Source organism: Mus caroli, chromosome X, assembly GCF_900094665.2.
Source record: "Mus caroli chromosome X, CAROLI_EIJ_v1.1, whole genome shotgun sequence".
Taxonomy (NCBI): Eukaryota; Metazoa; Chordata; class Mammalia; order Rodentia; family Muridae; genus Mus; species Mus caroli.
This window is the reverse complement of record NC_034589.1, coordinates 135554843-135566221: the sequence shown is the minus strand read 5'-3', so window position 1 is coordinate 135566221 and position 11379 is coordinate 135554843. Positions and strand designations below refer to the sequence as shown.

At 41.9% G+C, this 11379-nt stretch overlaps 1 non-coding gene across 1 annotated transcript; it reads right to left on the bottom strand.

The window, feature by feature from the left end:
• Positions 1-667: 667 nt before the first annotated feature.
• LOC115030126 lies at positions 668-779 on the bottom strand. Its single transcript, XR_003835754.1, has one exon. It is a non-coding gene; the product is annotated as a U6 spliceosomal RNA (small nuclear RNA).
• Between the last annotated feature and the right edge of the window lie 10600 nt (positions 780-11379).

Sequence of the window (11379 nt, the reverse complement as noted above, 5' to 3'; positions counted from 1 at the left end):
TAAGATTAAAGCAGACTTAGAGTCTGTTTAAAGTCCCAAATCTCTTTAAGGATAAAGGAGTGAGCTATCCTACCTTGAGCAGGGGAGGTGGGACTGAATCACATCTTAGAAGATTCCCATCTTCAGATCCACCATGGAAGGCCTGGCAGCAATTCAAGCATTATTCATCAGTCATGATTGTCAGTCTCTAAGTGATCTTGAAGCTTATCATCAATTATAGGGATGTGTGCATGAAGGATGGTATGAAGGATGGATGACCTAAGTTTCAGTCTCTTGTTAACACAGAGTAGAATTTAGTTAAGTCTCTTTGGTCACACATATATCTTCCTAGAGGCCATGGTTAGAGGGAAATGATCTAAAGATCACCATGTGAGGGTTATGTTTGAGGCCCATGTGTAGGTGGGGAATGCCCTGAGGACCCTTTGATCATGGTCCCCTTGGGCAAAATGAAATTTCTGAGATTCCAATACTAAAATCTAGTTATTATTTTGACTTACCTTGGATGGAGAGGGAAGTTTTAGGGTATTATTTGTACGTGCAAAAAGGCTGGAGGGCTACCTTTCCTAAGGGAAGTTCTGATCATCCTTCCTAAAAATGGGATGGTGTGAGATGCCTGGAAAATAGGGTAATTTGAGGAGCCAGTTTTTATGACTTCAACTTCTGAGGTCATCCTGAACTACTTGACTTAAAAATGCCTAGCCAACCTTGTGCAGGGGCCATGCTAATCTTCTCTGTATCGTTCCAATTTTAGTATATGTGCTGCTGAAGCTAGCAAACACAGAAGTGGATGCTCACAGTCAGCTATTGGATGGATCACAGGGCCCCCAATGGAGGAGCTAGAGAAAGTACCCAAGGAGCTAAAGGGATCTGCAACCCTATAGGTGGAACAACATTATGAACTAACCAGTACCCCCCGAGCTCTTGACTCTAGCTGCATATGTATCAAAGATGGCCTAGTCGGCCATCACTGGAAAGAGAGGCCCATTGGACTTGCAAACTTTATATACCCCAGTACAGGGGAACACCAGGGCCAAAAAGTGGGAGTGGGTGGGTAGGGGAGTGGGGGGGATGTATTGGGGACTTTTTGGCTAGCATTGGAAATGTAAATGAGGAAAATACCTAATAAAATAATTAATTAAAAAAATGCCTAGCCAAGCTTAAGCAAAAGCAAGATCTGATTCTAGCTTCTACAGAGAGAATGGCATAAGGCTTACTTGGTCTGGGTCTCTTTAGTCCTAAGGGAAATGACTTAATCCCACTTTCAAAGAAACAGAAAGCTTGAGGGTCTTTCTACTAAGTCAGTACTTTATACCACCTTGGGCAAATGGGGGAAAATCTGCATCAGGCTTAGTCATAGGAGGGAGGTCTGTCATTCCTTTGCTCATTTGGGCATGCCTGGCCATCCAGGTCAGAAGGGAAACATTAAGACCTCCTAGAGGAATAGAATTGAGGACTCTATGGATAGAAGTGGATTCTCTGAGGAAGCTCTTGTCAGAGGATGTTGATTTAAATTTTCCTTGAGAAAAAAAGAACATCTGAATGACTTTTTACTTCAAAGGTTGATCCGCAGCCGCCTATTTCAGAAGATTTTGCATTATACCACTTTTAAATGAAAGGGTGTGCCTAAATTTCCTTTGTACAAAGAAAATAGAATGTAGCCATCTTCCTTGACAGAGTATGTATGTTAAATTTCTTTAATGCCTCTTTAACAAACCTACAGTTTACCTTGGACTGAAGGAGAAATCTGGACATCATTTATTAAAAAAAAAAAAAAAGTCTGAGGCACACTCTATAATATCAGGAAGTTGTATTGGTCTCCTCACATTAAATGAATGGGTAAGCTTCCTTTGTACAAACTGAAATGATCTGAGGTTCCCTCTGCTTGAATGGGAGGTTCTGATGCCTCTTTAATCAAAGGGAGGAGTGAGTGCCCTTGGGAAGAGAGGAAGTTTTGAGGTCCATGTGCCAAAAGAGATGATCAGAGTGTGAAAAATCCTGTAGTACTCTGAGCCCAAATTAAATTGATTACCATAGCTAATGAGGTCCCATTGCCTCACCTTCTAACTTCAGTTCTTCACAGTCTAGGGTATCCACATCTTTAGCTAAATCTGCAAGTGACACTGTATCAATACCAGAATAAATAAACCATTTGGGTGGGTGTGCCCAGTATGATTTTCTCCTACAAGTTATGTGCAACTAGCCAGAATTGAGTCATCTCACACCTTGTCAGGTGACTTTACTCAAGGAAGTGGCATGGGATTACAGGATTTGCTTTCTCTTTTGATTTCTGTGAACTCTAACCAGAGGGAGCAATACTCCTTAGTCAGAGGTGAAATATCCCATGCACCCTTGCCCAGAAGGGGATATTATGAGCTCATTGGGTTAAAGGGGATAACTTTTGAAGGCCTCAGTTATCAAAGGAAGAAACATATTAATGTTTTGGAAAGGAGAAAGATGCTAGAACTATTGAACAGAAGGGGAATATCTGTTTACCTTTGGTAGAGCAGGATGTTCCAAACACTCCATTCCTCCATGTCTTCTGAGAACTCTAGAAAATAATTTTTTAATTGGTTATGTTATTTACATTTCAAATGTTGTCCGCCTTCCTGGTTTCCCCTCCACAAACCCCCATCTCCCCATTCCCCTTATCCTGCCTCTATGAGGGTGCGCCCCCATCAACCAACCTACTCTTGCCTCATGACCCTAGCATCTTCCTATGCTGAGTCATTGAGCTTCCACAGGACCAAGGGTCTCCCTCCCATTGATGCCAGATAAGACAATCCTCTGCTACATATGCAACTGGAGCCATGGGTCTCTCTATGTGTACTCTTTGGTTGGCCGTGTAGTCCCTGGGAGCTCTGGGGTTGGGGTTGGTTAGTTGATATTATTGTTCATCCTATGGGGTTGCCATCCTCTTCATCTCCTTCAGTCCTTCCCCTAACTGTTGCATTGGAGTCCCCATGCTCAGTTGATGGTTGGTTGCAAGCATCCACATCTCTATTGGTCAGGTGCTAGCAGAGCCTCTCTGAAGATATCCATGCTCAGCTCCTGTCTGCAAGCACTTCTTGGCATCAGCAATAGTGTCTGGGTTTGGTGTCTGCAAATGGGATGGATCCCTAGGTGGGACAGTCTCTGCTCCACTCTTTGTCCCTATATTTCCTTTAGACAGGAAAAATTTTGGGTTAAAAAATTTGAGATGGAGCTAGAGAAAGTATGCAAGGAGCTAAAGGTGTCTGCAGCCCTATAGGAGGAACAACAATATGAACTAACCAGTACCCCCCAGAGCTGTGTCTCTAGTTGCATATGTAGCAGAGGATGACCTAGTTGGCCATCAATGGGAGGAGAGGCCCTTCATCTTGCGAGGATCATATGCCCCAGTACAGGGGAAAGCCAGGGCCAGGCAGCAGGAGTGGGTGGGTTGAGGAGTAGGGGGAGGGTATAGGGGGCTTTCGGGATAGCGTTTGAAAGGTAAATGAAGAAAATATCTAATAAAATGCCTTAAATAAAGTTAGATTAACAAAAAAAATTGAGATGTGTGGGTGGCCCCATCCCTCAACCACATGCCATGCTTATCCACTGCATATGATCTCTATAAGTTCTATCTCCCCTTTGTTGGGTATATCCCTGTTTACCTTCTGTAGAGGAGGATGGTCCAGGCACTCCAGGCCCCCACATCTTCAGAGAACTCTAGAAAATTCTTATTTCTGGGGACTCCACTGCACTCTTGACAGCAATCTGAGATTTCTTCTGACAAGTGTGCTCAAAATCCCTGGATCTGTTCCCCACTTAAACTTACAATAGGCTACACAGATGTAGGCATGGAGAACAGGTACCTTTCTGGTTAGTTTCATAAAGACATGGCTTTGGTTCCATGCTGTGTCCCTTTCTCAACCCCCATTGGGCATGGGACCTGAATCCAGAGTTCTGAGTTTGTTGTTGTTGTTGTTGTTTTAGTGATCAAAAGTGTTTCATAACAAAGTCTGAGGGAGAAACTCTTGTTTGGCTCATAGACCTGAGTTAGCCATGAACAAAAAGAAAAACTCCTATGCTTTCAGACCCTGAATGTTTGAGATACACTCATTGGTCACATGGTCAGTTCTGTAGCTTGCTTTATCAGTGGGCATATCTCAGACCCCTCAAGTTCAGGCAAAGGAAGGTAAGTGTTTTCATTCAAAGACAGTATTTTACACCAGCCCCCTTTGGCATACCATTAAAGTTGGGGGCTACTATTGTTAGAGGAAATAAGTCTAAGGCCCTCTTCAGCAGATGTTCCAGCTGTGTGTCAGCCTCCTTAAAGTCATGAGTTAGTCTAGTTCTGAGGGGGTCATATCTAAGACTTTATGGAGTTATGACTTAGAGGCATAAATTGTCCCAGTTCTAGAAGAACGCATCTGAAACCCCATTGTGATTACAGAAATTCAGTTGCAAGTTGACTCAGTTAACTCTAAAAGGACTCTATTTGTGGCCTTCTTAGGACATTGTCAAGGTCTGAAATCCTTTGATTATCAAGTTATATGTCTCAGGACACCTTCAGTTATTGAGGATGTGTGTAGCACCCTTGTTCTGAAGTGGTAAGTTTGAGGTCCATTTGGGGAGTTAGTGAATTTCTTAGGTTTCCTGGTTCTCAAAGGAATGGTATGTCAGTGCTGCCTTGAACACTGGGGAGTGTCTGACATATTAGATGTTGAGGGGGTACATCTGAAACCCCCTTGAGTTATTGGTGAAAGTTGAGAGGCACATTGCTTCTAGACAGGTAAGATTAGGCTACTGGGGAAGATCTGAGGATCCCTGGTACTGAATGGACAGATCAGAAGCCCCCTTGTACCATACAGTAGTTTGGAAGATATGTGGTTCTGAAGAGGTAGGTCTGATGCATACTTGAGAATAACTGGAGTACATTTATCTTCCTAGTTTAGACAAAGTGTGCCTGAGGGAGGGTGCCTTGAGCCTTTGAGATGATTTGAACTCCACTTCAGGCGCTGGGAAAGTTTGAGTCTTCCTGGCTCTGAAGGAATAATAGATCCCTTTGTCAGAAACACGATTCAGAAGACCCTTAGACAGAATGAGAATGTTTGAGGTATTGCAAGACAGAAACTATTAAGGATACCATTCTTTGGAGGCAGAAAGTCTCATACTATTTTGGGGAAAGCAAAAAGGTCAGAGTCTAATGAGCAACAGGGGAAGAGCAAAAGTCAATTTGGGGAATAGAGAAGGTCTGAACATTTCCATATTAGGTCTTCATGGGAACCTAGAACATGCATATTATGCAGAACATGCAGTAGTGTAATCAGTTTCCAGCATGCTAGGAGGCACTTCCCAGTCAAATCTCCTGAACACAAAGGACATGACTTCTTCAGTAAGTTTAAGGCATCTATCTTGGGCTTAGGGATGTGCTGGCTACTCGTAAGCTCTAGGAGCTCAGGTACAAGGTTCCTGTTCTTTGGAGAGAGGTCATGAGGTCAGATGGTCAGAATAAGAAACACTTAGTGTACTTCAGATAGAGGGAGTTGATTCATCACCAATTAGGTCATACAAAGTAGGTCTAAAGCCTTATAGGTCAAGAGAAGCACATGCTATTCTCCATGGTGAACAAATTGCATAGCATGTTCTTCTAGTTAAAAATTGTGAGCTATTATTAATCAGAAAGTGAATACCTGCCATTCATTTAGACAGAAGGTCCTATCTGATGCTTCAGATGTGCATCTGAGGCAGCTAGCAGTGGAAGTCATAAGATTGACAGATGGCTGATGAGAAGAAAAAGTTTTAAACTCCTGTTGTTCATATGGGGTACATTGTGGGAAAACCTGAGGGTGGCTTGTAGATAAAATGAACTGAAGATATCATGGTAAGAGAGAGGATAACCCAGGCCACCCTCTTGAGATGGGCTGCTTTAGAGGTTACCTTTAGCAGCTTTAGTGTCTACTTGGTCAGAAGGAGTAAGTTGGAAGTTTCCTAAGGCAGAACTTGAAGTTCAGACCCCCCCTCTTGATTAGAGGGCAAATTTCTCATCTGAAGATGATTCAATGCCTCCTTTGACTGCAGGAGAAATTTTAATGGCTCCTTAGGTATCAGGGGCATTCTTCAGTCTACTCCTGGTAAAAACAGCTTGTCTTTGAGTCCCAAGGAGAGAGGTGGAATGCCTGAGGCTTTCTTCAAGAGAGAGTGCTTTCCCCATGCCCTCTTCTATAGAAATGGAGGATGCTATGTCTCCTTGGGGAGTTCCTTTATCTTTTGGTTTCTTATCTTTTTTGGAAACGACGTCTGAACCCACTTTCTGACAAAGAGGATGGTTTGTAACCATCATATTCTGAATGAGAAGGTTGGGTATTTGCTTGGTCAGTAAGGGCCTTTTTCAATTTGATTTTGGTAGATTTGTGCCATATATGGATGCCTTGAGGATATGGGGAATTTTTGAGGCCCTCTTCATTAGATTGTGAGGGTCTGGGACCTCCTTTGGTAAAAGCAGATGTGGTGGGGCTCCCATTCATCTCATTTTTTAAGTTTTGCAATATTTTGTCAGATTTGGAGCTCTTTCCTCCTTTATCAAAGAATAGCAAAATTTTGAGCCCTCATTTGATGGCACAGATTTGAGGACTCCTTAGTCTAAAGAGGCATGTCTTGATCTTGTTTTATTCAATTTAGAGTATTTGTAGCTACCTTGTGGAGAGTGAGAATGTCTGAGACCTTCTATAGGAGGGGCACTAGATCTCAAGCTTGATTCTAATGATTTGGGTCCAGGGGAAGATGCTCATTTAAGGCAGAATGGTAGGACTTGAGTCATTTTTGGCATAGTTGGAAGATGTGAAACTACTTTTGGCAGTAAGCATACATTTTAAGCCATCAAGTTCTGAAAGGGAATAGCTGATATCCCTTTCATGAAATGGGACATATCTCAATATCCTTTATGTAGAATTGAAAAATCTAGGGCTTTTCTTGTCACTAGGGGAATGTCTCGGGCACTTTTCTTGGGAAGGGATAGGGATACAGTCACCATGTGCACAAAGGGACAGTCCAGAAAACTGTTGAAAAGGAAGGTCCAACAGTCTCTTGGGTAGATGGTGTAGGTTCTAGAGGTAGTTGGGCTGATTGAGAAAGTCTTGCTATTTCTTCTGGCATGGTCTTCTGGGAACTAGAAGACACCATCTCAGGGAGCCTGCCTTAGTTTTTCCTTCTTACTTATGTTTGCCTAACCCCACCTCAAACCTTATGTTTGTGTGTGTATGTGTGTGTGTGTGTATGAGAGATAGGGGTGTATGTGTTGGTATCAGTGGCATGTGTGTAATATGTTTTCATATATGTAGGTGCATATATGTTTGGGTATATGGGGATGTCTGTACATGTGCATGTAGAGACCACATGTTAATGCTGCTTTCCTTTAATAACTCTACATTTTATTTGCTGAAGCAGGGTTTGGCTTGTCTAGCTAGCTAGCTTGTTTCTAGAGGTGAGCAGCCACACTCACTTACCATTGGGTACTGGAGATCTGAATTCTTGTTCTCACGTTTGTGTGACAAGTGCAATATCCCCTTAACTATCTCCCAGACCCTATTATTAATTTTTAAAATGTTATTAGGAATTGGTTTATTTCCTTTATTTCTTTCTCACACATCTCTTCATTGACATAAAGGGAAGCTGCTGATTTTTAAATGTTGATTTTGTATCATACCACTTTGCTGAGTTTTCTGCTGAAGACTTTTAAACACAGGATTATATTTTCTGCAAATAGAAATAATTTTACTTCTTCCTTTTTTATTTGTATCCCTGGTTGGATATAAACTGGTACAACACTGTTTAAATCAGTACATAGGTTTGGAAAAAATAGACTTATTTTGTGGCCTAGCTGTCATAGTCCTAAACAAATTCTCAAAAGACCCTACATCCTACTAGTGACATACATGCATGTTTATTGATACAATATTCACAATAGCTAAAAATGGAACCATTTCTTTCCATTATGTGCTTAATAGGCAAAATGTAGTATATATATGTATACTGCATATATATATATACTACATTATATATTACGTTTTGTCTATTATATATACATTTTGTGTATATATATATATATATATATATATATATATATATATATGTGTGTGTGTGTGTGTGTGTGTGTGATGGAATTTTAGTCATCTGCAAAGAAAGCTGAAATCATAGCATTTGGAGGAAAAATGGATGGAAGGAGAGATTATTATGTTAGGTGAAGTTATACAGATTTGGAAAGAAGGAATTAACGTAGGTTTTCTCTTCAATGTGGACTTGAGATTTAATTTTTGTATGGTTGCATGTATGTGTATGGTTAGGTGGGGGTGGCTCATTAAACTAGAAAATGAAGCATAAGAGGGGAAGAGAAATCTTTAGGGGAAAAATAGAAAAGCATGATAGACTACATATCATATGAAACATAAAGGTGTATATAACAATTTACTATTTCACTGCTGTGATAAAACACCATTACCAAGGCAACTGGTACAAATATGGATTTATTTGGCTTTATTTATTTGGGTTTATTTAGCCAGTGGGATAAGAGTTCATCATCTTGAGGAAGTGCTTAAGGCAGAATGAACCAGGGGGCTGGGACTGGGGCTGACACAGAGATCCAGTGGCTGCCTGCCCGACCCCGCCCACCTGGGTGCCCTCTAAAGCTGACACCCAGTTACTTCTCTTCCTGAGGAAGCAGACTCTGCGGTCCCTGGGCACACTCTCTCAACTTTCCAGGTCAAGGCACACACCCAAGAAGGCCTCCCGTCCCTGCATGACCACGGCCTGCCTGGTAGGGCAGCCGGGAAGTGGTGTCAGAGAGCTCTGGGCACAGGAGAGGTTGATCAGAGCCTACACCGGGTGTGTGTGTCTGTGGGGGGGGCACTAGGCCCAGCACTGGCTTTCCACCTGGCAGCAGGAAGCTCTGCAGTAGACCTAGGGCAATGGGTGAGCTGTTGTGTGTGCCTGTGAGGCCTTCAGTGTTCCTGGCCTGAACCCCGAGTCTGATGGGAGATGAAAAGAAAGAAAAACCAGAAAGAAAACCTTGGTCTTCTTACCCAGGCACACAGGTTGGTATCTCAGGTAACCCTCTATATGAGTTCTGGTGAATGCTGCCCCAGAGAGTCATCTGTCCAGGTCAGAGGCCTTGCAGAGCGGGCCGCCCACTCCAACTATCTCGCCTGCAGGCCGCCTAGCACATATCAACCTGACCTGAGAACAAGGACATATCAAGAGAAGGAACAAATATTCCAGCCCAACCTGCAACCATGACTACCAGGCCCCCAATTCGAAGCTCCTACTAATAAGCATCGCGAGGCAACCAGGCAAGCATTATGAGCTAATTCCAGCTTCCGCACAGTCTCTCCTCTCCCTAATCCTCCACCCCACCCCCACCACACCCCAGCCCTTCACCCACCACCGAACAGCACTGGAGGGGGCAGAGGGCATCACAATGCTCTCTCCTTCCTTCCTCCAAAGTCCCTAAGTCACTCTGATACATATCTGTGTCCTCCTACACACTCACCCACCTACCTACCTACCTCCACTTATCTTATGCATTTACTTATGACTATCTACCTCAGTCACACACACACACACACACACACACACACACACACACACACATATATATATATATATAATTTCCAGCCATAGTATCCAGGAAAGATGGGCTTCTCTGGATATCAGATAATATAGAGCATGTTCATTTGGGAATAGCTTTTCACTATCCAACTGGAACCTTTCTTTCAATGAGCTCTGAGAGTCTCTAGAGGCCCATCTGTGTACTGTATATATACTATAGTTTTCAGGTTTATACTTTTATGCGATTCTTGAGTATGAGAATGAGTGGGTTTCTGACTCTTAGGTCTTCTCTTGGGGCTTTTTGCGTTCTGTTGGGCTTCCTAGACCAGCCTCAATGTAATGATTTTTGTTTAATCTTTTTCTATTTTCTTTTGTCATGTTTGGTTGTTACCCATGAGTTGCCTGCTCTTCCCTGAGGAGTGACAGAAAAGGAGTGGATCTGGAAGGGAGGAGAGCTGGAAAAATAACTGGGAGGAGTAAAATGTGAGGGAACAGTAAGCAAGATATATTATATGAGAACATCTAGTTTCAATTTAAGAAGAAATGAAAGAATTAGTTAAACACAGCAGAGCGGCTTCCGGGACTATACATTTTACCTCTGAACTACTGGGCTTTGATGGATTCTTGGTGAGGTGAGTCACATAAATATAGAAGTGCACACATTCTGTGGGTAACAGGGGCAATAGTGATGATATCATGTACCCTTGGGAATAAGAGTTTACATAATCCTTTAAGTTAGCTTTACAATACAGTATTGGGACTGGTTATTCAGATAAGTAATAACTGTAGCTATGCCAGCTAATCTGTGTTTGATCCTCAAGATGTGCATGGTAGAAGGAAAGACAAGACATTATGACATGCACTTCTGAATTCCATATGTATGTTATACACCCTGCAGCAACATATTACATAGATAGATGTTGAGTGCTGTGGAAGAGGAACAGCAAAATCATTAGAACTTATGGAATGTGGCCCAGCAGTTAGCCCAAGCACAGTGAGTGTGCCTGAGCTAGGCAGAGCCCCAAGGACTGTGTCCTGAGGATGGATTTCATGCTGTTGTCGAGTGTCTCTCTGCTTGCTACCCTCACATCACATCCCTCATAATCTATGGGTTGTATGAAAACTCTAATGGGGGGGTTCCAGCCCTTCACTGGGCAATGTCATTGTCATCTACAGTGTTAGTTAGATTGAACTTTTTCAAGAATTGCTGCTGGGGCAGATTAATAATTTAACCACCACTCTTGGAAAGAACTTAGAGATATTGATTGTTAGCAATGACCCTTAGAAAAAATTTGGAGATGTAAATTGCTAGTAAAGTTAAGTTAAGATGTTTCTCCTAGTTTATTTATGTAGAAACAATTTAGAGTTTATAAAGCACATTTTTTAGTATAGAGCAGGGGATGATTTTAAGGTCAGGAAACAAGAACAAAGGCAGCTTGACTACTACCAAAGGACATGCCTTTCTTGATAAAGCTGGGCTGGTGATAAAGTGATGATTAATTTCTTGTACCCATTTTTGCCCTCTGTTCTCTGATATGATTTAATTAAAAATTGCTAATGAGTAAATGTTCACCCTGAGAATTCAAAGAAGGAATAATTGACTTTTTTTAATAAAAATTTAGTTTTCTAATTTTTAAAAGATTTTTATAAGATCATTTTTGAGAAAATTAATAAAATTTTTGATTCCGTTTTAGCTGCATGTTGCAGCCTGCCTGTAAGAGAAACCAGCTGAGAATATTTACTTGCTTGCTTATACTTTGTTAATTTGTAACAAGTTTCTCAGTTGGGAATGTGTGTGGGTTCTTGGGCATAATT